Here is a 26,018-nt window from a genome sequence, read left to right as displayed (position 1 = left end):
AGTACTAGAATTGTAAATTAATAGCAAACAGAAGGAATATGTGTTTGTTTAATATTTTTTTCAAGTAATTTTTCATGGATTTTTTCCATTTAGTCCTAGGAAGTAATCCCTATAAATATTTTATTACCTCCCAGTTTTATGTTAGGAGACTCTTGCAAACCCACTGTCATTTTAATAGTAAATGAGAAAGCCTAGATTTTTTTTTTTTTTTTTTTTTGGTTTTTCGAGACAGGGTTTCTCTGTGTAGCTTTGCGCCTTTCCTGGAGCTCACTTGGTAGCCCAGGCTGGCCTCGAACTCACAGAGATCCGCCTGGCTCTGCCTCCCAAATGCTGGGATTAAAGGCGTGCGCCACCAACGCCCAGCCCAGAAAGCCTAGATTTTAAGTTATATTGTTGAAGCTACAGTTCATACTTTTCTCACTCTATTAGCTTCCTTATGTCAACATGTGATTTAACTTTTCTTAAATTTCAAACTGTTTTCTTTTATTGGGTGCATGTTGTTAGACCTTTGGGGAAGGAAAAATCAGTAAGAGTTCTATTGGTTATGGCAAATGTCATCAAGTGTTACTGGCCCAGAAGCTTCTGTGGTTGGTGCTTTGAAAGTCATTTTTTTCTTAAGTTTTCATTTTCTGAGTGTCAAGATGCAATTAAGTGCCAGAAGCACCATTAAATTACTAAGAACTTTCAGGGGAAAGTGGAGAGTTACCATGCTTGTTAAATATGTTTATTGTGAACCTAATTTTAATTTCTGAAATGCTATGATGTGAAGAAAAAGTTTATAGAAGGGAAAATATGATGGATGTTTGATACAAAATTTCAATGTTATTGCTCATAGAATTTTTTATTTGAAATTTAATTGATATTGTAGGCATCTGCGAAAGAAATGCATTGTCAAACGAGGAGGTTTGAATACAAATAATACTGTCTATAGTAAGACCCAAAACACACTGGCAGATTTCATTTATATTTCAGGAGATCCACTAGCAAAGGGGATTTGATTAGCTTCAGGAATCTAAACACAATATGGTCCTCTCCATTGTTGCCCACAGATGTAGACTGGCAGAAATACCAACTTAAGACAATTTTAAAGTTCTGACAGTTATGATTCAAACATCCCCTGGTAAGAATAATAGAAAAGATCTAGAGCTGGGGCAGGAATGAATTTCTACTATGCCAAATCTAAAATAAACTATTATATCTTCTTTTCATACTGTATTTTCCTATCTTAACCTATACCTAGGGTATTTTTTCCTGGGACAGTGATAAAATACTCAGATGAAAGCAGCTTGGGGTGGGTTTATTTTCTTTCACTTACAGCTCAAGGCACAGTCCATCATGATACAGAAGTCAGGGCACCAGTAGCTTAACATACCTATCAATATCACATACACTCTCAGCAAGCTAGTGTCCAGCTCACTTTCTCCATTTTATGCAGCCTAGTTTCTCTTGTCCATGAGATGATCCTCTCTATAATTAAAATGGTCCTAGAATATCAGTTGAAGTAATCAAAATAATCTTAGAAACTTCATTGCATGCCTTCTGTTATGTATTTGTACACAATCTTTGCTTTCTGGATTGATGCTTCTATCATTGTCAATTTGAGGATCATATTTACCATCTAGTGTTTACAGCATTTACACTTAATAATTGCATGAAACTTTTATATAGTTATGTTTTTCCCTCTTTGAATCTTCTGTTGCTCTCAAGTCTCCAGAGTGTTGCATGGCAGTCCTTTTTCTGCATGAGGCAGTAACATGCATAGTGGCATGGATTCCTGAGTATAAATGTAGAGCAGAAGCACAACAGTTCTGCTACACATGGGATGAAGGACTTCAGGTTATGATTTCAACATCCTAAAAGCTAAAACCGAGGCTGCCAGCATGAATTTTAAAGATGTGGTAAAGTAATACATGACACTGAGACCCTTTTCTATTCCAGTCATGACTACCAAAACTGCTGCTGACTTATTTCTTATGTATGCTATATTCAATAAAATTGTCTTTTTCTTTTAAAATGACTCTTTGATCTGACAAGTATTAGCATCCCTATCAACTTGACCCAAACACATCTTCTCTCCTCAGTCTTTACAAGGTCTTAGTCTCTTTTTCCTCTGCCTTTAGCCCCTCAGTCTATTCTTTTCTTTGCAGTATTGGTTTTGTTAAAATAGAGATGATGCCACTCTGGTGTCACCCTGTTTAACTAAGATGAAAGATAAAAGCTGCCCAGTGGTTCACAGATCTACAGATTCCACCCTTCTCCTCTACCGTCACTCTCACACATGCCCTTCTCTTTCCTTCCCCAGCAGCATCACTACCACTGCCTGGAACATGCAGGATGGCATATTCTACCTCAGGAACCTGTCCTTAGTAATCCTTTGCCTGTATCTTGCTTCCATTGAAATTCACTTCCCTCAATGACATTTTGTTCCAGGGTTAGTTCTGGGTGGCAGCTTTTTGGCAACCCTTTTAAAAACATTACAGTCTTTCCCTACCTAATATTTACTTTCCCACCTTCTCCTCCAGTTTCTATTTCTCATTGACTATATTAGTTTCTAATACATATGTTGTTTCTTCTTTACCACTGTCAAGTTCATTGAGGTAGGAAGTACATTATTGTGCTTTGTGCTGTATCCCATCTGGAATCATCCAAAGTACACTGCAGAGCTAAATATATTTATCCATTGAATGGAGAGAAAATGTCACTAGAATAGGAAATAACAGGAATAGGTTGGCCTCTGGCATCTTTTTGACCCACTGGCCAGTGCAAGCTCTCCAATGTTAGCTATCTTTTACCTTCTCCTGTTTAACCACACATGGGGATCCTGATTGCTGTCTCATGTGGGAAAGAAGAAAAGAATGGGGGAAGGAAGGCAAGGAGAAACACATATACTAGCCCCTCCATCCTGTCCAAACAAAAAGGCAAGTTGAAGGCACCAGAGATTTGGTAATTTCTCAAATAAAGTCTAAAATGGCAACTTTCTTTTATCATATGTAACAGCAAGAGACATGTCTACAATGTGCACTTATTGCTGTCACTGGATGACCCTCTTCTTCCAGTTTTCATGGGTAACTTTCTGCTCTTCCTCTTCATATCTGTACTTAAATGTCCTTAGTGTCCACTTTATTAAATTAACACCACTTCTTTTATCACCTGTTTCTTTCCCTCCTATCGTATTTTCTCCAATGCCATAGCCATATGACATAGTTTTCTTAATTTTTTTCTTTTCTTTCATGTATGTTTTATGAAGGGGAAGTTGTGTTTGTTACTATTGTATTAAGTCTTTTACTTAGAGAAGTGGTTTAATGACTAATTATTAAATTAATGATACGTGGTTTGCCTTAATCTATAGGAAATATTATTTAATATTCACAAATATCAGCTTTAAAATCATACATGGACTTTAATTTTATGCATATCTTATTAGCATTATAGCTTTACATAATCATTAATTCTCAGGTTATGTACTTATTAAATACAAACAAAATAATATACTTCACAAAGTTATTAAGTTAAAGAAAGCAATGCATATAAAGTTTGTGGCTGTGAGCAAATAGTAACTGTCAATTAGAGGATCATTTTTCTGTCCATGGAATCATAATTAGGTTAAGTAACAAATTTAACCACTAAATATTCAGAACATCTTACATAACTGGTTATTAATGTATCTTAGGAGATAAGATACATAAACAGCTTATACTAGTGTTTTTATCATAGTAGCTTCATATGCATCATAACATAATATGTATTTAAAGTTAATAGTTAAATAAACTAATGTCTCTTTGTGAGAAACATTGCTTTTCTTCCCTGTAGTAAGTCAACTGACTGAATTATTCAAAGTACTGTGTACAGTCCTTCATGTCAAGTTCATGTTTGGTTGCTATAAACAACTTTTATAATTATTTCCAAGACTCTTTTTTTTTCTTTGAAAAGGTTAAATATATAACATTTAATGATATATTTGATCTTATGAAATATGAATTTTGTAAAATTTTCATAGTTCTTTATGGTAGCAATAGCCATCATAGATATTTCCTATTTTATAATCTATGTTAATTATTCCTTATAGACATCTTATGCAATTGACCTTATAATGTAATATAGTTTTATTATTCTAATTATTTTAATTTTTATACTTTCTTGGCAATTGTAATTTTTAATCACCTAATTTCTGTATTCTTCATAATATTAGTTAACATATCTTTTATAGTTTGCTTTTGTGGACTTCTTTAACCCTTTAGTCAAACTCAGATTTCTAAAACTTCTCAAATTTTAAGGAGATGAACCCCAAATTAATGTGTTTGTAATATCAAAATGTGATTAAGAATCTGTAGTCGGAAGTTTTCCTGTGTCCTGCCTGGTCCTATGGCCACTCAGACCCAAGTAAACACCCTGAGGTTTATATTATTTTTAAACTATGGCCATGGCAGGCTTCTTGCTAGCTAGCTCTTATATTTTAAATTAACCCATTTCTATAAATCTATACCCTGCCATGTAGCTTGTGGCTCTCTGGTACTTTATATCTGGCTTCTCCTGATGGCAGCTAGCAGTGTCTGCCCCCATCTTCTTTCTGTCTCTCTGTCTAAATTTCCCACCTGCCTCTAAGCTGCATTGTCATAGGCCAAATGGCTTTATTTATCAACCAATCAGAGCAATACATTTTCACAGCATACAGAAATACATCCCCCATCAAGAATCTACTCAATCATTACAAATATCTCCACCTAAAATTTCAAGTCATACAATATGTCTAAAATAGTTTTCATGGCTCTGGGTGTGTATTTAAGGTCTTATATACATTAAGAAGCACAGAGCTGCTGAGTTCACATGGAAGTCATTCTCAGCTTCAGCATTAAGACGGTAATTAAGGGAAGGCAGTTGTGTGATTGTTTTGAGCTTATCCTTTGGATAGACATTATGTAAATATTTTGTTTAACTAAACTTGAGAAACATAAAAAGTACAGAAATTTTCTTTTCTTTTTTTTTTTTTTTTTTTTTTTTTTTTTTTTTTTTTTTTTTTTTTTTTTTTTAAGACAGGGTTTCTCTGTGTAGCTTTGCGCCTTTCCTGGATCTCACTCTGTAGACCAGGCTGGCCTCGAACTCACAGAGATCTGCCTGGCTCTGCCTCCCAAGTGAGAGTTCATGGGGTGGTGGTTAACTCCCCCCGGTTCTGAGGAAGGGATGATACCTTAGGAAATTACTGAGAATCACACACTGCCTCAACATTCCTGGGCCAAGACAGGGACAGAGAAAGCCCTCAGGAAGGCATGATCTTCAGTCATCCTTAATCCAAGAGGACAGGTGCATAGGGACAAAGACACATGAGTAGGGGTGGGGCATGCTTCTCTGGAGAAGAAACATATCTACATCTCTGGAGGTAGTGCTCATGATAGCCACACTCATTTCTTACCCTTGATGAGGCTGTCACTCCCCAGAGTACAGCATTCATCCTGTAGATTCTGCACTAGATTGACAGCAGCAACATGTTGTTCTGTGACATGGCAATCCTCTTAGAGAGGGCCTGGGTGGCCCAGATCTTTCTGCACTTGATGTAGCCAGGATTCCGACTCAGTGCTTCATGGAGCCTCTTGGCAGCCTCAGCCTGCACTATCTACCCTTGCTGTTCCTGCTTTACATTCTCCACCAAAGGTAGAGCCCACTGGGCTTCCCACAGGGCCACTTGTTTGGCTTCTATAGCAGCTGGGTATTCTTGGCTAAAGCTCAGATCTGTGATAACTGCATCACTCAAGATGAGGCTGAAGTCCTTGGTGTGCTCTGCCAGTTCTTTTCTGATCAAGGGTGATACCTGAGCCTACTGGGTAATCAGCTGTGAGGCAGTAAACCTGGAGATCACACTCTTGTTGACAATCAACAGCAGCACTCACTCCTAGTGGTCTACCCTAGGCTCTGTTAAGTGCTGGAGGCCGGGGGGGGGGGGGTCCTTAACTTTGAGTCAAACACCACATGCAGGGAAAAATTCACCAGCTGCAGGTCTTTTGAGCCTGTAATGGAAGAGTTTTTTTTAGGGTCTAGCCCAAACGTCATTGATGATAGAGTACTGGAACCAGGATATCTTGAAGTTAAGGCCTTCACCCAGGATTGTGTCCTGATGTAAGTAGCCAATCTTACTAACAAAGATTGGTCTATGATCACCTTCCAAAGTAAACATGGATTTATAGATATCATATGTCATGGCCCCCAGTAGCAGTTTCACTGCCATGACCATGCCCAAAAGCCCCTGGGACAGGCACCCTGCTATGTCCTTCAAGTTCTGGGCCATATCTGATCATCCTAAAGGCATTGGCACTAGAGGTCAGGAGATGGTGTCCACCTACTTCTATCTCACTCCAGTTCAGAGACTATGCCCTGTACATGAGCATCAGGGACCACGGTGCTCTCCAAAAAGCACAGATTTTAAGTGAGGTATTTTCTGAATAAAATGAGTGGACAAAAATGCATATAACTTTTTCTTTTTCTGTTTTAGCTCTAGGCAAAGATAAGGATTACATGGATGAATCTGAACATGCCAACTATGACCGATCTCGTCTCCTTAATGACTTTGTTATCAAAGATAAGCCTGAATCGAAGACAAAATTATCTAAGGTAATTCATACTGAATTATCTATGCACAATTTTTGTAATGTAATTTTTAAAAATTTGAACATTAGTCTGTATGATTGGATTTGTGCTGGAAAAACTAAAAAGACATGTAAGTTAATATGTATCTTAAAGGATTCAAGCATGAAAAGCTGTTTATTGACATAATCATTTGTGTTATAAAGCAATTATTTTATTATTGAACAGATCCAAAATTACCCCTTTATTTTTTAAATTTATTCTTTAATTTTTAAACATATTTTATTTCTAATTAAATATAATTATACTATCCTCCCCATTCCTAAACCTCCTCCATGTCCCTTCATTTCCTTCTCTAATTCATGACCTTCTTTTCTTCAGTTATTCTTAAACACACAGAGATATGTACACACATATAATGAGTAAGAATATAAACATAACTTTCTGAGTCTATTTAGCGTTGTTTATATGTATAGGTTTTTAAGGCTGACCACTTGGTATTGGATAATCAGAGGTCTCAGCTATGAGAAAACTGATTATTCCCTCTCACAATTGCCATTAATTGACTCTAGCTCTTCATCTAGGGTTACGGTCCTGTGAGATTTCTTCCATTTACAGTGGCATGCCAAATAGTATTTCTTCATTCAAGTCTTATTCTGGCAAGTCAAAGATACAATCTTACAGAATATTTCTTTGTCCTTGAGTTTTACATTGTGCTGTACCCTCTTCTATGGCATTCCCTGAGCCTTAGGTAGAAATCTATCTGGACTGTGGATCCGAGAGTCAGTTGTTCTCTATGCTTTGATCAGCTGTGACTTTTTGTAGTGGTCTCTGTATGCTAAAGAAAGATTTTTGGTAAGGCATGAGAGTCTACACTTAGATATGGGTATAAGGATAATTATTTGGAATGCTACTGGCTTACAAATGCAGCAGTAGTATATGCTCTCTTCTGAGGTCCATAATTATGTGTATGGGACACAATGCGATATTTCAATGCCTGTATATATTTTAATAACATAGTGATTTGAATATCACTGTGAACATTTACCATTTATTTATTGGGAGAGCATTCAAAATTCTTTCTTATAATTATTCTGGCATATATAATACATTATTATCAACTGCAGTTACCCTACAGAGCCATAGAATACTGCATGTGTCTCCTATCAAATTGTGGCACTGTACCTGTCAGACATAATTATTTAAACACCAAATATAAGCCATGAAGTTATTTGTTAATAATTCTTTTTTAGAATTAGTCCTTCACTTTTATGTTTTTCTCCTCAAAGTTAACATATTAACATAGTTTTATACTATATAATTTAAATGATTTGACTTCCAATTCCACTTATTATTAGATATAGTGACATGACATATTAATTACACACAATGACTTTGTTATCCTTATCTGTAATTTTGAACATACTGTCTGCTTGACATAAAACATGAAATGACTTTGTGAAAGTATCTAGGGCATAGCAAAGCCTGAGTACATACCAGAATTTTATAGCAACTCGGAGGTTGAGATTGTAGCATTGAAATCATATTTTACCAACAAATAAAATAATGAAATATAACTCAGTTTTAAGCCTCTTTAGTTCACTGTTTTCACCATTCCTCAAATTCAATGCTTTTGCAGATTTTCCAGGGCAACTGAATGAGACAGTCCAGAACCAAATTGCTGGTGATTATTTTCATGACAGTGACTACAACTGACTTATATCTCCTCCTAGATGCTAAGATAAATACTATCTCAGAACAAATTTACCCCCCTTTTCCTATTAAAGTGGGGTGTCTTCTATAAAGAGATGGGGAGGAATGAAGGAAAGGAGGAAAGATGGAGGGAAAGGGAAAGTGAAGGGAAGGAAATAGTCTGAATATTTAATTTAGTCCAAGAAATTGCTTAAATTTCAATAGCTCCTGCATAGGTACTACTTATGTTCTTGAACATAATTCTCTCTGTGATGCTTAGTTTGTTTAAACTAGATTAATTTTCTCTTTATTATTCACTACTGTTACTAAGACACTTACAAAGAAATCTAGCTGAATTTAAATATAGCCACACTGTCAGGAATGAGTCCAAACTTTAATATATTCCAGGTTAATTACTTTTGCAAAAATTGTTCATTTATTATTTCTATGGTTTTTTTTAACATTTTTTAAATTGGTTGACCAATCATGTTTTCTTCACTGTGTGGCTCATGTACTTCCTTGTATCAGATAAATATTATTTGAAGTGAACTGACAAGAGCTACAAGAAAAACCTAGTGTTCCTCAATAAGCTTTTGCTATCTACTGAAAGACAAACAGTATACATTGAATAATTAGAAAATGACATAAAAATCCAATCTGTATAGTCTACCACTCTATGATTTACCGCATGGCTAATAGCTAAATCATCATCTAATTTGCTCACAAGAGTCATGCCCCAAGTACCATTTTTTCATTAGGCTTGAACCTTAGAATGTTACAGTTAAAATAATTAGGAAAACTTGAGTAAATTTCTTTGAGTATCCAACAAGAAAATAGAATAAGTTCAATGAAAGAAATAAAATAAGTAGTTCAGTAAAAGAAATATTATTCAAATGTACTACTGAATTTGTGTGACTGCCCACCTCCAACTCTTACTCTTCTATGAAAACCACCCCCAGCTGTCTGGGTTACTCACACCTCGAGCTATCAAAGGATGTCCACTTTTATCTATTGCATATGTGAGAATGAAACACAAATTCTATTTCATAGAAGATTTCAATTGCATAAAAGAAAAATAATACTGAAGATTTTTCAAGGGTATAATAATCTGCCTAAAAGATATTATATAGGAGATTCAAAAAGTAATCAAGTTACCTAGATTTGCATTATTTGCACTATTATCTGGGTGCTGTATCTTACAAATCTGCTGTCTTTCTTCTCATCTTACTCCTAAATGATAACTTATATATGTAAACTATGTATGATGTCTCATATCTGCAATCTGAGGATTCTGGAGGCTGAGGTAGGAAAATTGTTGCAAAATTGAGGTCAGCCTATTCTACACAGTAAGCACCAGGTTAGTTAAGCCCAAATTGCAACACCATAAGGCAAGGAAAGAAAGAAGGAAGGAAAGACAGAAAAAAGAAAGAAAGAAAGAAAGAAGGGAAGGAGGGAGGGAGGGAGGGAGGGAGGGAGGGAGGAAGTTACTTTGTATATATGTATGTATACATATATATGGACATAGATTTTAAGTTGCATTTTATAAAATTGTTAGTCTTCATTTGTGACTTAAAAGTACCACAAATTAATATATTCATATACATATATATGTATGATAGAAACATATACAGGTTTTAATATAAAAACCTCTGCCTCACATCATGATTTACTTTGGAGAGTGTTCTGGTTTCAGTCTGAACTATGCATATTATACATAATAAGTGAAGTGCAAAGGGAGAATTTCAGATAGCAGCAAACACATTTATAATGAGTCAGCAGGAAGGAGCATTAATTTGAAAGGGTGACTCATGCCTAATGCAAACTATATAGTGGCATTGGATAATAAAAAATAGAGTTCTACACCAAATTAGCCATCAACCATGAACAAGGATCAGAAAAAATTATTCTAAATTCTCTAAAGTGCTACTATATTATAACACAGCTGTGTTGAGTTTTTCACCGTTTTGTAAAAACTAACCAAGAATTTTAGAAATATATCTGACTAGTGGCTTGGTCATTTTATAGGTGAATTTCAATCTGTTTGAAATTTTATTTGTATTTGCTTTTATAACCATTGTATAATATTTCTAGAGTGGTCTTGAGTCCAAATGGTAAATATTTTGTTTTCATCATTGCTTTTGCTAGTTTAACATGGTCGTTTGAACATCAAAACACTTGTAGCCTTGGCTTGAATACTTACTAAATCCCCAGTTGGTGGAACTGTTGGGAAAGATTGAGATGTGTGGCCTTTTTGGAGGAGATGTGTCACTGCTGACAGGTTTTGCAGTTTCAAAAGACTCATGTCATTTCAAGTTAGTTCCTCTGCTTCCTGTGTGTGTTTCAGGCGATATGAGCTCTCATTTGCTGCTCCAAGTCTATGCCTGCCTTGCTGCTGGTGTTTTATAACAATAGAAACAATAGAAATGTAGCTAATATATTTAATAAAAATTAAGTATACTTATAAATAACTCTTGGTGTGAGGATCCAACTTCAGAACAAGAAATTGAATTTTAAACACCTTTTGGAGATTAAAACTTTTTACAATATTGACTACTGATGTGATGAAGTGATAATGACAGCATAATAGGATCTATTCAGAAGACACTGTTCAAGTCTGGTACTCTAGAACAGAGAAAGATGGAAATCACTAGATAGCTTCTATTGTCCAAGTGTTGAGATACAATCCGTGGAGAAAGCCAAAGGGCTCTGGAAACCAGAGATATCAAGTAAAGTCTGAATCTGAATTCCGCTAGTATTAGGTCTTAAAACAAAATTCATATTTAACATATCAATGATGTGTGGGAGATAGAAATGTAATCACTGTACCCTCTAATTTTGTTGAGATTTTAAAGACACCCCTATCAAAAGGTAAAGTCTATTGATCCTAAGACTTTAACAGAAGTCATTTGATACTACCACTAAGCTTTGGGTTCAAATAAATCTTGAATTTCTGTTCTATCTCTTGGGATTCTGCCTCTGTCAGGTCTATATACCAGAGATAGCCTTGAAGAGGAGAAAGACCACCTATACCAGAGACTAATGATTATAGTTGTCCTAATTGAGATAAAGATGTCAGAAACTCAGCAGTTTAGAAACACTAAAAATGAGGAAATTCAGCTGACATTAAAAGAACTCACAAGTGGGAATTGCTTATGTACATAACCATGAAAAATATTTGAGAGTGGATTTTTCTCATCAATAGATATTAGAGATAGCTTCAAGTATTAAAGGAGAAAATGGTGACTTATAACAGTGATAAACATAGAATTAATTCTTCAGATACTGGGAAGATTAAAAAAATGTCACTGATTTCCATAAAACACTAAAAATGCTCCTAAATTCTTGGAGCCTAGGTGTATTTCAAATAGTTTAATGTAGATCACTTTATATTTTAGGAAAATGCTTAAACTCTCTGAAATGGTTCATCTTTTCAATATTTTATTTGTAAAAGTGTTGGGCCAGAGAGATGGTTCAGCAGTAAGAGTGCTTTCTACTCCTTTTGCATTATTTAAAAATATTTCGTGTAATATATTTTGATAAAATTTTCCTCTTTCCAAACTCTTCTGAAATACTTTCAACCTCCCTACTTACATAACTTTATGTTCCCTCTTTTTTTCTAAAACAGAAAAACACAAAAATTTAAATCAAAATAAACAAGCAAAAAACAAAACAAAATGCCAAAAAAGCAAAACAAAACAAAAAGCCCATCAAACAAACAAACAAAACTCAAGAAGTAGATTTTGCATTGGCAAACTACTCCTGGGAATGGGGCCTGCCTTGGGGAGTTGTTAATATATACTGTGACACTCCATTGAAGAACAACATATTTTTTTGCTCTTTACAGCAAGAATTAATTACAAATTGTTTCTTGTTTAGGGGTTGGATTTTACATGTACTGCTCTTAGTGTTAGGACCTCCTCTGACTTGAACCTGTGCGAACCTTGTGTGTACTATCACAGACTTTGTGAGTTCACATGTGTGTCAGTTCTATTGCATCTGGAAGACATTGTTTCCTTGGAGTTATCCATCTCCTCCAGCTCTTACAACTTTTTGCCTTATAACTCCTTCTCATAGATCCAAGATTCTTGAGGGGAGGGGCTTGATGAAGATACCTCATTTGGGACTAAGTGCTTCACTCCACACACTATCCAGTTGTGGGTCTCTGTGTTCATTCCCATCTACTGCAGGAAGAAGCTTCCTTGATGAGGGCTGACTTAGACATGATCTATGGATGTACAATATGCCATTAGGAGTCATTGTATTGCTATGCTTCTTTAGCAGAGTAATAGCAATAGGTTTTCCCTTAGGCCCATGATATGTTTAGTCTCAGGTTCGTCAACTTAGCAGTTTCTGGTATTGTTGCTTTTGCAGAGGACCATGGTTTCTCTACAGCACACACACTGAGAAACTAATAACCACCTGTAACTCCAGCTTCAGGTGATCCAATGCCCCTTTCTAGCCTCTGAAGGTACAAACACACCACACACCACATACACACACACACAACACTCTTATGCACATGCAATAATAGTAATAATAATGATAAATTTAAATCTTAATTACATTAAGGAAAAAATCCAATATTTTCACTAATTGAAATATACATTTATATTATTAGCAATGGTCAAAAAATTAAGATTAGCAAGGAAAATATATTAATGAAAGTTTATTTTCTTTACCACACTTGTATGGCTGAGAAACTTTAGGAAACAATTTCATATGACAAACAAAAACATTCTCATAAATAGGCAAATGGAAGGAATTAACTTGACCGATTAGAAGTGGAATCCTAGAGAAAGTGAGATGAACTGCTTTTACAAATGTTTGTGAAAAGATTTTCTTTTCCTGGTTTATCAGTGTAACAAATACTATAAACTTTTGACAGTATGGTCCTATACAGCAAGATTTCTTCTTTCCTTCAAATAGCCATGCCTTGTTCAGCCGCCAAGGCTTCTATGAGAGGACAGTAGTCAGAGAACATCTGGAGTTAGGCTTGGTTAAAGAATCAAGTACATGTAGTAGAGGCCATGGCTTCCTGGCAAGTGCTTGTTCTTAACTCTGACACTCGGGATGCAGAGGTTGACTGGTGAAGTTGCCAACTGTAGCTTGATTTTTTCGCCTTTGCCCACAGTCAAGACAAATCTCTGTCACCCGCCAGTCCCACAGCCACTCAGACCCAACCAAATAAACACAGACACTTATATTGCTTGCAAACCGTATGGCCGTGGCAGGCTTCCTGCTAACTGTCCTTATCTTGCTAACTGTGCTTTTATCTTAAATTGATCCATTTCCATACATCTATACCTTGCCATGTGGCTGGTGGCTTACTGGCGTCTTCACATGCTGCTGGTCATGGCGGCGGCTATAGCCTCTCTGGTCATTGCGGCGGCTGCAGCATCTCCTTCTGCCTTTCTGTCCTTTTATCCTGCCTAGCCACGGCCGATCAGGTTTTATTTATTAACCAATCAGAGCAACTTGACATACAGACCATCCCCCAGCACAGCCAAGTGCAGACCATCTCAAACACCTGCACTCAGGCCCATGGTCCTAATCATCCTCTATACGGACCTGCTGGGTAACGCCACAAAGAACCTGAGAATGGGCTCCCACAGGACCTACAGAACATCCCACAGCACTTCCCCTTTCTTTTTTTTTTTTTTTAAAGGAAGGTTTTAACTTTTACACATCTCCAAAGTCAGCTTGGTATATTTGGGAATTTGGGCGTAGCTTCTCTTAACTACTTCCTGCTGGAGGGGGGCGCTGTATCTTATGGGGATGCAAAGAAAATTTTAGGATCATGGAGTAGTCCGTGAGACCATATCGTCTGAGCCAGTTGCCTTGCCGTATCGTCTGAGCCAGTTGCCTTGAAACGATTCTGGATGTTGGATCATCTGGGCCATGGTGTCATCGGAGACCTTTCAGGGGGTCTTGGCTGGTCAAACCTGATGTATCTTAATCTGGAACAAATCCATAGCCTCTGGCTTTCTGTAGAGACAAAAACAGAGTCTCCTTTCCAAAGTAACACATCCTTATATCCAAATTTTAAAGTCAAGATATCTTTAATATATACATATTGGTTTAACTCAACATCTTTTACGATCAAATGTTTTTCTGCAGTTAAAAATCCCAAAGACAATATAATCCAAACTCTCTGTGTGATATCCATCTTTACATGGCTTATTTTTTATATTACTTTTAACGACTTTATTTTTTTAAACTTTCTATTTCTTTATATAACTGTTTATGTTCCTTTTCCTCTCTCTTCCAAGCCCCAGGAACCCGCCAGTAACTCAAACCGGCGGCTGCCGCTCATTTGAGAGAGAGAATTAGGAACTGTGGGGCGTTTACCGACGTCACCGTTCCTGGAGAACTTACCGACGTCACCGCTCCGTGTGTTGAGTTCTGAATCCTCTTTACCACCACGCGAGGATTCTTCTCAGATCACACTTTATTGGAGCGCCTCTTGGTTAAGGGACTTTGTCTTTAGTATTTTTTTTTTTCATAACACCGGCCTTTATCCCTATTCATTTGTCCTTTTTCTTTAGTCCCTTTTTTTTTCTTTCTTCCCTTTTTTTCTTTAGCCCTTTTTTCTTTAGCCCTTTTTTCTTTAGCCCTTTTTTTCTTTAGCCCCTTTTTTTTCTTTAGCCCCACGTTCGGGCGCCAAATGTAGCTTGATTTTTTCGCCTTTGCCCACAGTCAAGACAAATCTCTGTCACCCGCCAGTCCCACAGCCGCTCAGACCCAACCAAATAAACACAGACACTTATATTGCTTGCAAACCGTATGGCCGTGGCAGGCTTCCTGCTAACTGTCCTTATCTTGCTAACTGTGCTTTTATCTTAAATTGATCCATTTCCATACATCTATACCTTGCCATGTGGCTGGTGGCTTACTGGCGTCTTCACATGCTGCTGGTCATGGCGGCGGCTACAGCCTCTCTGGTCATTGCGGCGGCTGCAGCCTCTCTGGTCATTGCGGCGGCTGCAGCATCTCCTTCTGCCTTTCTGTCCTTTTATCCTGCCTAGCCACGGCCGATCAGGTTTTATTTATTAACCAATCAGAGCAACTTGACATACAGACCATCCCCCAGCACAGCCAAGTGCAGACCATCTCAAACACCTGCACTCAGGCCCATGGTCCTAATCATCCTCTATACGGACCTGCTGGGTAACGCCACAAAGAACCTGAGAATGGGCTCCCACAGGACCTACAGAACATCCCACAGCAGCCAACTATGATTCTGGAACTATGAATATATTTCCCTAAATATGACTTCTCCTTTGAAAGGCTGTTGAATATCAAATCAGGCAGGAGAGGGGATATAGACAGGAAACTCTTGACATGAATATTTTAGTAGTTCATTAAAATTGGATCACACGGCCATTCAGTTTGACTAGATCAAGTGCCATGGGCAGATGGTGTTCATCATTTACTCAACTTATAATATGGGTAATTTTCTGTAAGAGTGGAGACACTGATCATTTTATCAAGGAGGTAAGAAAGATAGAGCTTCTGTAGATTTTGATACGGTGCCTTTCATGTGGCCATTGCTAAAAACTCCATTTTTATAAATGACTCTCAGTCTATAAATTGTGTACAGGTCTTAATTTTCTGAACTTACTACTATACAATGCTATGTGATATTATTGACACTGCACTTTTTCCATAATTGTATCAACGTGTGATTTAGATTACAAGATGAGTAACCGCTTGGCTGTATGTGGCTTCTGTCTTCCTTCCTTTTTTCTTTCTCTTGTTCTTTCTTTCATTCTTATTTACTTAATTATATATTAGTAGAAGAGATCAATTCTTGTATTTTGCTATACAAGCTTTCTACCATTAGACTATATATGCCTAATCCTCATTTCCATGTTTATCTTGAGACATACTCTCACTAACTTGCCAAGCTAGTTTTCAACACACCTGTATTCTAGGCAGGCCTTAAGTTTTTATTTTTCTGGATCAGTTTCCCAGGTATCTATAAGCACAGGCTTGCTCTATCTTCCTTGGCTATGTATATGCTTTAATTGACAGCATTATGGTTGACATAAAATATAGAAATCCTTGTATACAAATGGTTTGCAATGCCGTGAATTCAAAGATTCACAAATAAGGAATTTCAGTAAAGAAAATTACAACTTCAATGAACATATGAATGGTATCTTTCCTTTTTAATAGACTTTTTTATTTTTATGAGTATTATTATTGGCTTTCATATCCCTATGTGTACCACATGTGAGATGGTTGCCCACAGAGGCCAAAAGATGGCATTGGATCATCTGAAACTGGAGGTACAGGTGATTATAGCCACCAAATGGATGCTGGGAACCAACTAAACCAGGTTCTATCCGGGAGAGGCAAGTGTTCTTAACCTCTGAGCCATCTTTCCAATTGCAAGATTCTTTTCTTGTTACTATGTTCCCTATATGCTATAGCATAACAACTTTTCTGGCATTTATATTCTGTTCAATGCTATAAGTAGGTTGGCAAGCGTGTGGGAAATATGCTTAAGCTACATGAAAACTCTCACTTTTAAAAATCACCACTTTTATAAAGAAATTTGAGCATGTGTTAATAGGACATCCCTAGCAGAGATAGAGCTCTCCCCCTCTAATACTGAGGAATGACTTACTAAGAGGGTAGATTCTGTTTACATTATCAGTCACTTTCTAAAAGATATACTTAAAATTTCCTCAATTTTACCTTTGAAGTAACTTTCCTTTATATTTAATGATATTACTGTGATAAATAGTATTCTTAGCACATAATTTTTATATTGTATATGGAATAAGCATGAAATCATTGATTTTTTTTGACGAGGATATTAAACTTCACTTCTTGACTTATGTTAATAAACCCCCTTTCTAGCAACATAACAGATACCTAATATCATAAGCTTCATTTAATCTTTCAGAAACCGCATTTAATACTGAGAAGGAATGTATTATCCCCATGTAACCACTGGACATACCTTCTGTTTTGGACAATTTAATTTCATTAATCTTGGAACCTTCTCTAATAAGAAGTGAAGGCTTATTCTACAGTAACTAATTGCTAGAGTAGATTTTTCCAGATTCACTATAAAGTAGTTTGCATTCTCTCTACATTTGCATGGATAGCAATGTGTGGCTTGTGGTCTCTCTCTCTCTCTCTCTCTCTCTCTCTCTCTCTCTCTCTCTCTCTCTCTGTCATATCTTTGTATGCATATATAAAATAAAAGGAACATTTCAAATCAGCAACAAAATTTTTAACTTTCAGAGCATGTTGTAATATGTTAACAACAACTGGGAAGGGGTTAAATGTTTTTAGACATCTTCCTCTCACAACTTAAAATGAAATGAATCACTGAAAAGCTAAATAGTTAATGAACTAAAATGAATACATTAAAGGAAAATAGTAATATTTTTTTAAAAATAGTGGAATAGAAGATAGCCTTTGACCCTGAAAAAAAAGTTGATAGTTTAGATATTAAACACACAGTACTGTTAAAATTATGTTTGAGTGACAGAAATGAGGTTAAGATTTAGTAATAAGCTGATATGCTAGAATACACATGTCGGATCAATGGCTATATTCTTAATATTCAAATATATAAAATATAAATGTGAGAGTAAAAATATCTGCAAGGCAATTTAATATTGTCATTTAAATTTATTAGTAGTACTGGTAATGTCAGAAATGCAAAGATGGTCAATAAATTTAATTAAATTAGAAAAGAGCTTAAAGCATAACAAAATCAGTGCTAAACTACACACCAAAATCTGCCAGTTTTCTTCATGGTTAGGAGATGTGTTTATTGAGCCAAATTTTCTGGGAAATGAGTTGATGATGATAGGGAGTTTAAAGTAATAAGTAAATGCATTCAAATAAGCTTGCACTTTGAGGTCTATGAACTTATCTTCAAAATATAATTAGATGTTTGCCCCAATAATGATGTTTAAGATTTTTCTTTCACTTTAAATGGGGAGACACTTGAACACTCAAAGTTAATGACATCATTAAAAATAATAATGCATTCAATCAAAGCCCCGCAAGCACTTAGTGATTATAGAAATTGATTGCCATTATGATCCTATAATAAACATATAGCTCTAAAACAAACACATGAAGCATGAGGCCAATAATGTAAAAATATTCACTTTTCCCTTTTATTCCTGACAAAATTAAATGACCTAAAGATTACTATATGTAACTTTCTATTCAAGCCATGTGTGTTATCATATTCCTGTTGTCAATTAGAAATCTTACTCAGCTAATAAATAATTGGAGCAATGGATCTAGGTGTTTAAAAAAATCTGCTTCTGTAAGGCTTGTTTCCAGTCTACAACACTGGAAAGGTGACAGGGATATCAAACTCTTCATCCAGTAAGTTTGGGAGGAATGTTTTTGTACCTTCCCCTGGTACGCAGACTTCCACTGACTACCTTCTATTTCCCAACTACTTTCATGTCTTCCTTTTTTTCCTTTTCTTTCTCTTTTTTCCCCACAGTTTTTTATTTCAGGTGTTTGTATAAAGCATGAGGAGGAGGAGGAGATTATTGACTAGACCATAGGTGACACAGCAGTGGCTACCCCAGAGCAAAGAAATAACATTCCTCTACTGCAGGCCAGGACCCACAACAGCTCCTCAGAGAGGGGTGGGCCTATTGAGATTGAGCTTCTCGATCCGTAACAGAATGTTTGAGGGGTCCAGAACTGTGCAGGTCTTATACTGGGATCCATAGCTGCTGTATGTTCATGACTAATAGCCAAGTCAAATGCCCCAAAAAATGTCCATACTGATTTTCCCAATCCTCTGACTGTAGATGAATTTCTAAGCGGTCGAATTAAATAAAAACCACAGAGCCAAATATAGGGATGAACACCTTAGAGATCAGGGAAATAGGAATAGCCACCAGACACCTTACCTGTGCAGCTTCCAAATGCCACAACTTCCTGTCTACCAAGGCTTTTATTGCCTTACTGTTCTGCCCTCTCCTTGGCTCTCAGCCCGGCCACCTCACTTCCTTGTCACTGCCTATCTGTACAGACCTCCAGGTCTCTATGGTTGGTACTAGGATTAAAGGCGTGTGTCACCACACTTGGCTCTGTTCCCTAGTGTGGCCTTGAACACACAGAGACCCTGCCTGCCAAGTGATTGGATTAAGGGCATGTGCTACCACTGCCTGACTTTCATGTTTACTTAAAAAGGCTTGCTATTTCCTCTGATCTCCAGGCTAACTTTATTCATTAACATACAAATAAAATATCACCACATCAGGATCTGAAAGTCTTTCCACTCCCTCTTCCATCACTTCCCCAGTAATGGGCAACCAACAGTCACTTTGACCACTCCCTGAGTCTGTGTTAATCTCCATCCACTGCAAATTTTATATATATATATATATATTTGCTGAGAGCTGCGACCCACACTAGTTCGTGTGTATAGAGATGAAAACAATTTGACTATTTGCCTATTTAGCAAAACAGCAATAGTAGATTATTCACTAAAGCACATGACTTCACAGCCATAGGTTTCTGACTAAGATGTACAGTATCAGGCATCAATTTCTTCCCAGGGACATATCACTCATTTGTTGTTTGTTTGTTTGTTTGTTTGTTTGTTTGTTTTTTCCACAAGTGCAGCAGAGTTCATATGGTGGATCTTCTGCCTAAGCCTGATTTAAAGGGAACTTTAACTATGAAATGACAGCTACAATAATTTGTCTGTAGAAACTTCACTGACATTGATTTCAGTTATCTATTATTTGTTGCTAAACAGACTCAAATAAAATCAAATTTGCTATTTCACCAACCTGCAAGAAGATTAATTTGTAAACATGATGATCAATTTAAGGCCATATCCAATAACTGTTGTTTCTTGGATTCTATCTTATCAGTTCTAACTCTAAGCTGGCCCAAAGACGATTTTTGACAAAAATAAATGCAACCTTCCATTAAATCTCATCAAATACATTCTAATCAATGGGACAAAATTGGTGAATTTTGTTTGTGTTTAGGTAACAGTTAATTCTTTTACACTTGTACTATAGTACATCAACCTGGAGCCAATACAATGTAATGGGACATTTCACAGTGCTGGATTTTTCAGAAACCATAAAGTTTCTATTGTATTTTGTGTTTTTTTTTTTTTTTTTGAGATAGGGTTTCTCTGTGTAGCCCTAGATAACCTAAAACTAACTATGTAAACCAGGATGGCCATGAACTCACAGAGATGCTCCTGTCTCTGCCTCCCGAGTGCTGGGATCAGAAGTGTGCACCACCACTGCCCAGCATGTACTTTTCTCAATTGAATAAAAGGACAAGGAATTTTCCTACAAGTGCTTAAAAACAAAAGGAAGTACTTTTAAATTCCATTAAGCTACCAAAAAATATAACTAGGCTCACCAATAAAGAAGGTCACCCTGCCAGACCTCTATTATTTAAACTAAAAATACCTCCCACATTTTGTGTCAATCTATTCAGCTCATTCAAATACCATATGTAATGGATTATTTAAAATTGACAGTAAAATCATCAAAATGTCACTGGCATTATAGGATTAAATGTCACTTAGATGAATCATAAGTCGACACTATTAACCAATGACACACGAGGCAACCCCGTACTGCACTTCAGCCACCCCCTAAAATAAATTAATAGAAAGCAATGCAGAAGTTCTCATAAAGGGATGCATTGTCTCTTCTTCTAAAGTCATTATGCATATCCAGGCATTTAAAGAGTTGCCTGAAAACCCTCCAGTCAAATGCTTTGTGCAGCATTCACGATGTAAGACTCCAGCTAATGGATCAAGCAGGCGGTGGAAGGCAGAACTTTCAGCTGTCATGCTGAAGAGTGCTTTAAAGAAGAAGACTGTCATTTGAGACGATTGTCAGCAGTGAAGGGTTCCAGATGCAGCTGAACCCAGAATTCTGACTGTGGTATGTTTAAAAGTGACTCGATCTAGGAATTTTGTGCTGCTTTTCTGTTTGCTTAAGCGTGCATGGGGAAGCCAATTAAGAATAGCAGATATTGATTTTCAAATTGAGAATGGAGAAGTTTTAAATTTTTATGATGCTTGAAATGTATCTGTTAAAATGGAATAGTGTGATCTAAATGTGTATTTGACGACCACCAGTCTTTATCTTGCATGCCAAACAAGTATCATCTCTCTGTGAAGTTGTGGTTGTGCTTAAATGTATGATTATTGTTTTTAATGGAAAAGCTGTTCACAAATTCTACCTGATGTAGGCATAGATTTGGAATTATGTAAAGCATAATATTTTTAAAGATAAGTATTTTCGGGTCATTCTTAAGGCATAGTTTCATACATGACTTATTGATTAATATCAAAGTACAAAGTCTGAGAAGAAATGCTTAAGGAAAGAAAACTGAGCATTAAACCTTGAACTAAACATATGACCTGACTATGAATTTCTCAAGCAGGCTAGCTAGTAAGTTTTCCATCTGCTGTCTTTAGTTTCCATGCTTTTAAAATATTTTTAAAGTACTTACCCTTTCCCCAGTGTTAGTTTTCATTTCTTCCTTTAAAAATATGAAATAACCCCATCTGGAAATCAGGAAGTCAAAGTCTCTATCTGCACTCAGAGTCTCTCTATCTGCAAGGTATAATGGATATAAACTGTGTATAATGGAGTCAGATTACTTAAAATAAGTAGTCACTGGTAAGGAAGGAAGTGGTCATTTTTCAGTGAAAACAAGTGTTTAAAAGATTCCTTGTGTGATATTTACGATAACAATCAGTGGCCAGGAAAAGGATATGCAAATGTATTTGTTGTAAACTAATTCTGCAAAGGGAATATTTAGAATTCATATCATAAATGGATTCACAACATTAAGAACACAACAGAAAAACATAGTCTGTGCCCCATCATGTTATGCTGAAAACATTTGGCTTTGGTTCTTCATCAGATAAAGTAGAAACTCTTTTATATTGAATAAATAAAAATAAAAGGAGAAAAGAATAAAGTACTTTTAATATAGTACTTAGTCTAATGTCTGTTATATTGTGCAAATTCAAAATATATTTTGCTTTTCTCTTGTCCACACTTTTATTTTCTATCTGGGAACTATTTATACTTGTTTAGTAATATTGTTCTTTTGTGTTTTATTACATGTGTTTAGAGAATACAAATCATATAACTTAGGAATTTGTGGTCCATTCCTTATTATCAATAATTACCTTGCTCTCTTCTCTGTAGTCCTATCCTTTAATAATGCTCAGTGAAATACACATATCTTATAGAAAATTGTAAGTGTGAAAATACACTGATTTCTCTTTAAACAAAGTAAATAAAATTATTATAGGAAGAATATATCTAGGAGACAACAGGTCTAATAACTCAATTCCTTGTTTGAATCACCCTGAAAAAATAAGAAATGCAGGTTTTTTTAATTCTCATTCCTCATCTTAACTAATTTAACATCAGCTAAAAGTAGAAAAATAGCTTTATATTTGAGGATATTTTTCAGAGAAAAATGTAAGTTGCATAATTAAAGCTGATATGCATAAGAAATGTTTCACTTTCCTAAAAACAGAAATATCACTAATTTCAGATTCAAATATAATTTTTTTCCTTTGGCATTTCTTCCTCAAAAAAAGGAAGAAGAAGAAGTGAGATTACATTTGATGATATTTCAGACTCACTTCTCACATTCTAAGAAATTTGGGCTACAGCAAGCTTTAAAATATTCATGCCTCTTTTTCTAAATAGATACCTTGTAACAGAGGTTGGTGAACTTGTGAATATAAAAATTACCTGTAGGAATTGTTTATTTTAAAAAAAAAATGACAGCTTCTTATAGCATTAGGTTCCACTGAGGCCCCAAAATATGCAGCTTTAACAGGTGTCCAGGTGATGCTGAAGCTGTTGCTTTGGGTACCATATTTGAGAGCCATTATCCTGCATCTGCTTTTAGCAGCTCCAGCCCACTATCTGCCGGATTGCACCTGGCAATCCATTGATAAAAAAGAACATGCAAAGTCCTTTCACTTGCAACGCTCTAAGCACAATGAAAGATTAAGAAAAACAGGCAAGCCACTGCATGAGCATGTTTACAGGTTGTTAAGTCAATGCAGGGATGTAGAAAGGCCACCACCCTGCAGAAGCAGCTTATCAAAAGGTGGATGTTGTGCATGAGGAGTGGAAGGTGAGAGGTCAATATGGGGGAGAAATGGAGTGACTGGCATCAAAGCAGTAGAAGAGCCTCGATGAGGCCTTGAATGTCCTCTACATTGGTCTATGCAAGGAGAACACAGAGAATGAGCATTGACGCACCACCCCCGCCCCAAGATGAGAGCAGAAGAGTCACTCAGGCACGGCACTTGAGGGGTCTGTGGTGGGACTGAGATGTTCATCTGAGTCTAACAATTTTGAAGAGGTATATGTTCATAAGGTGGCTCTGCCCCTGCAAGTGGAGGTGGGATGACCTTGCAATAATCCAAGTGGAAGATGGGAGTGCTTTGACCAAGAACAGATGTATGGGGTGAACATAGAATTTTGTAACATTAAAAGGTAGACACTGCTCAGACATATACAAACAGAGGTGACATTATTAAAAATAGCATTATGCTGATTACTTTATGATACAGAAATAAGGAGTTTAAAAGAGGTTAGAAAACAAAATTAAGATCATTTGTGTGATAGAGATCAGCAATAATAATTGGGATATGGGACCTTCCTTGTTTTTGTTGATAGCAGTAAGAAAACCATATATAAGTTTACACTTAGAAATCTATAATCTAAATATTTCATAGAATTTGAGGTGAAAAATCTCAAGTTAAATGGTTATTTGGTGTGTGTGTGTGTGTGTGTGTGTGTGTGTGTGTGTGTGTGTGTGTGTGTACATGGCAGGGATAAATGAGGTATAATGGATATAAACTGTGTATAATGGAGTTGATATCCTCAAAAGGCTTTTAGTTTATTGGAGACAAAAACAAACAAAAAGGTGCTTTAAGGAATAGCTCTTAAATGCTAGAGTGAAGAATTATGCTTTCTATTCTTTCCAAGTCCTTTCAGATGTAAATTGCTCCTATCACAACCACCCTGTGCACAGGCCTTGAGGAGTCCTATCCTGACTTGTTCCTGGTACTTTACACATGGAGTCATCTCAGTCTAGGAATGCTCACACATGCTCTGCTCTCCCTGCTGTTCTCATCACTTCTCTAGGACTCAAGTCACTTGTCACTTCTGAACAAAGTTTTCTAAGACAGTCATTTCATCTTTCTGTCATAGCACGTGAACTCTCTTTCTCCCCCTCACAGTGGAACACATCTCACCAAATTATAACATGTTCTCCTTTCTTCCTCCTTGACTAAATTATTCTCTTAAAGGAGCAGCACCATTGAGCATTTTTCATTGCAGTTATCCAAACCCCTTGCACAGGCAGAGCTGACTCACAACAGGAATGACTTTGTTAAAGGAGTGCATTACTAAAAGAAGGGACCTGTGGAACACTGTAGCTTGAGGTCACATAGAGCCACTAGTGTGGGCTTCAAGGGTGTGGTTAAAAAGCTCATTTTAAAAAATAGACATGGTTTAAATTTAATGTTCTGCTAGAAATGTGTATTAATTAAATTAGAGAAATTAAGAAGAATGTAAAAACAAGTGTATTGAAGGCATCACTGTGGAACAGAGCAAGCAATAATTTAGTAAAATAAATCTACATCATCATTTGGTGGGAAATAAATAAATGACAGATATATATATCCAGTTATACAAATGTGTGTGTATATATGGGTGTATGTATCCATAAAACTGTTTCAGCTACTGAAAAGTGCAGTGGGACATGGTTATCATGTCCCTCAAGTGATCTGATGGCACAATAGAGAAAATATAAGTATACAAAATCGTGGTGTCCCCTACTTCTGGGAAATATCATACTAAGAGCAATGAGACTTTTTCAAGGAATTCCCTGGCCCCTTCACATGAAATCTGAAAAAAAAATCTGTGGCTGAATGATAACATAAATATTGATGCTTCCTCTTGTTTTACTCCAGCACTGTTCCTTAACTGCTCTCTTACTATACTCTGTGCCAGCCAATTAGAATTCTCCATCCCTTAGATCCCTTAGGCCCAGTCATTAAAATTACACCCTGTTCTTGCAAAAAAAACCACAGTTCCTTTCCAAGAATCAAGTGGTTTACAGTCTCTGGTAACTCCATTTCCTGGGTCTCAGAGAACCTCTTCTGGCCTCTGTGGGTACCTGCACTCACATCTTCCTACTTTCACACAGACATACTGACAAATAAGAAAGTTTTGACAGCTGCATCTGGGTTTCCAGACCAATTGTTCACAGAAACTTTTTCTAGGTTTTGGTGTGGTAAATACTTGAAGACATTTTGCTCCATGAACACAAAAGTCTTTGAAACTAGGAAGAAACTACAGTTGTCTAGTTTAAATTTGATTTCCTTCTCTTGGAAGAGAAAGAGTTCTAACAGAAGTCTGTGGCATTCTGTACAATAAGAGCAGACTTCATAAACACTGCATGCAATCTTTTTTGCATGTTATTTATCACATACACTGTACATCCATATGCATGCAGTTGATTCTGTGGTCTTGGAGACAAAGTAGGCTACTGTTGTCTCATAATTGCAGTTACTTCTGAGATTTTTTTTCAAACTCCTTTCCTCCCCTCTTCTTTCCTCCCTCTACTTTTCTTTTCTCTGTTGTCCTCTATCTCCCCTCTTTCTTTGATGCTAAGGACTGAATCCAGGGTCTTTCGCAGGTTAGTCATATAAATCACCATTGAAC

At 36.4% G+C, this 26,018-nt stretch overlaps 2 pseudogenes; one reads left to right on the top strand and one right to left on the bottom strand.

Moving 5' to 3' along the window:
- The window catches only part of LOC143272640 (anoctamin-3-like), a 152,030-nt pseudogene that overhangs the window by 74,090 nt on the left and 51,922 nt on the right, over positions 1-26,018 (top strand).
- LOC143272736 (prohibitin-2-like) lies at positions 5,397-6,277 on the bottom strand (annotated as a pseudogene).

Source organism: Peromyscus maniculatus, chromosome 4, assembly GCF_049852395.1.
Source record: "Peromyscus maniculatus bairdii isolate BWxNUB_F1_BW_parent chromosome 4, HU_Pman_BW_mat_3.1, whole genome shotgun sequence".
Classification (NCBI taxonomy): domain Eukaryota; kingdom Metazoa; phylum Chordata; class Mammalia; order Rodentia; family Cricetidae; genus Peromyscus; species Peromyscus maniculatus.
This window is presented reverse-complemented; position numbering and strand designations above follow the sequence as displayed.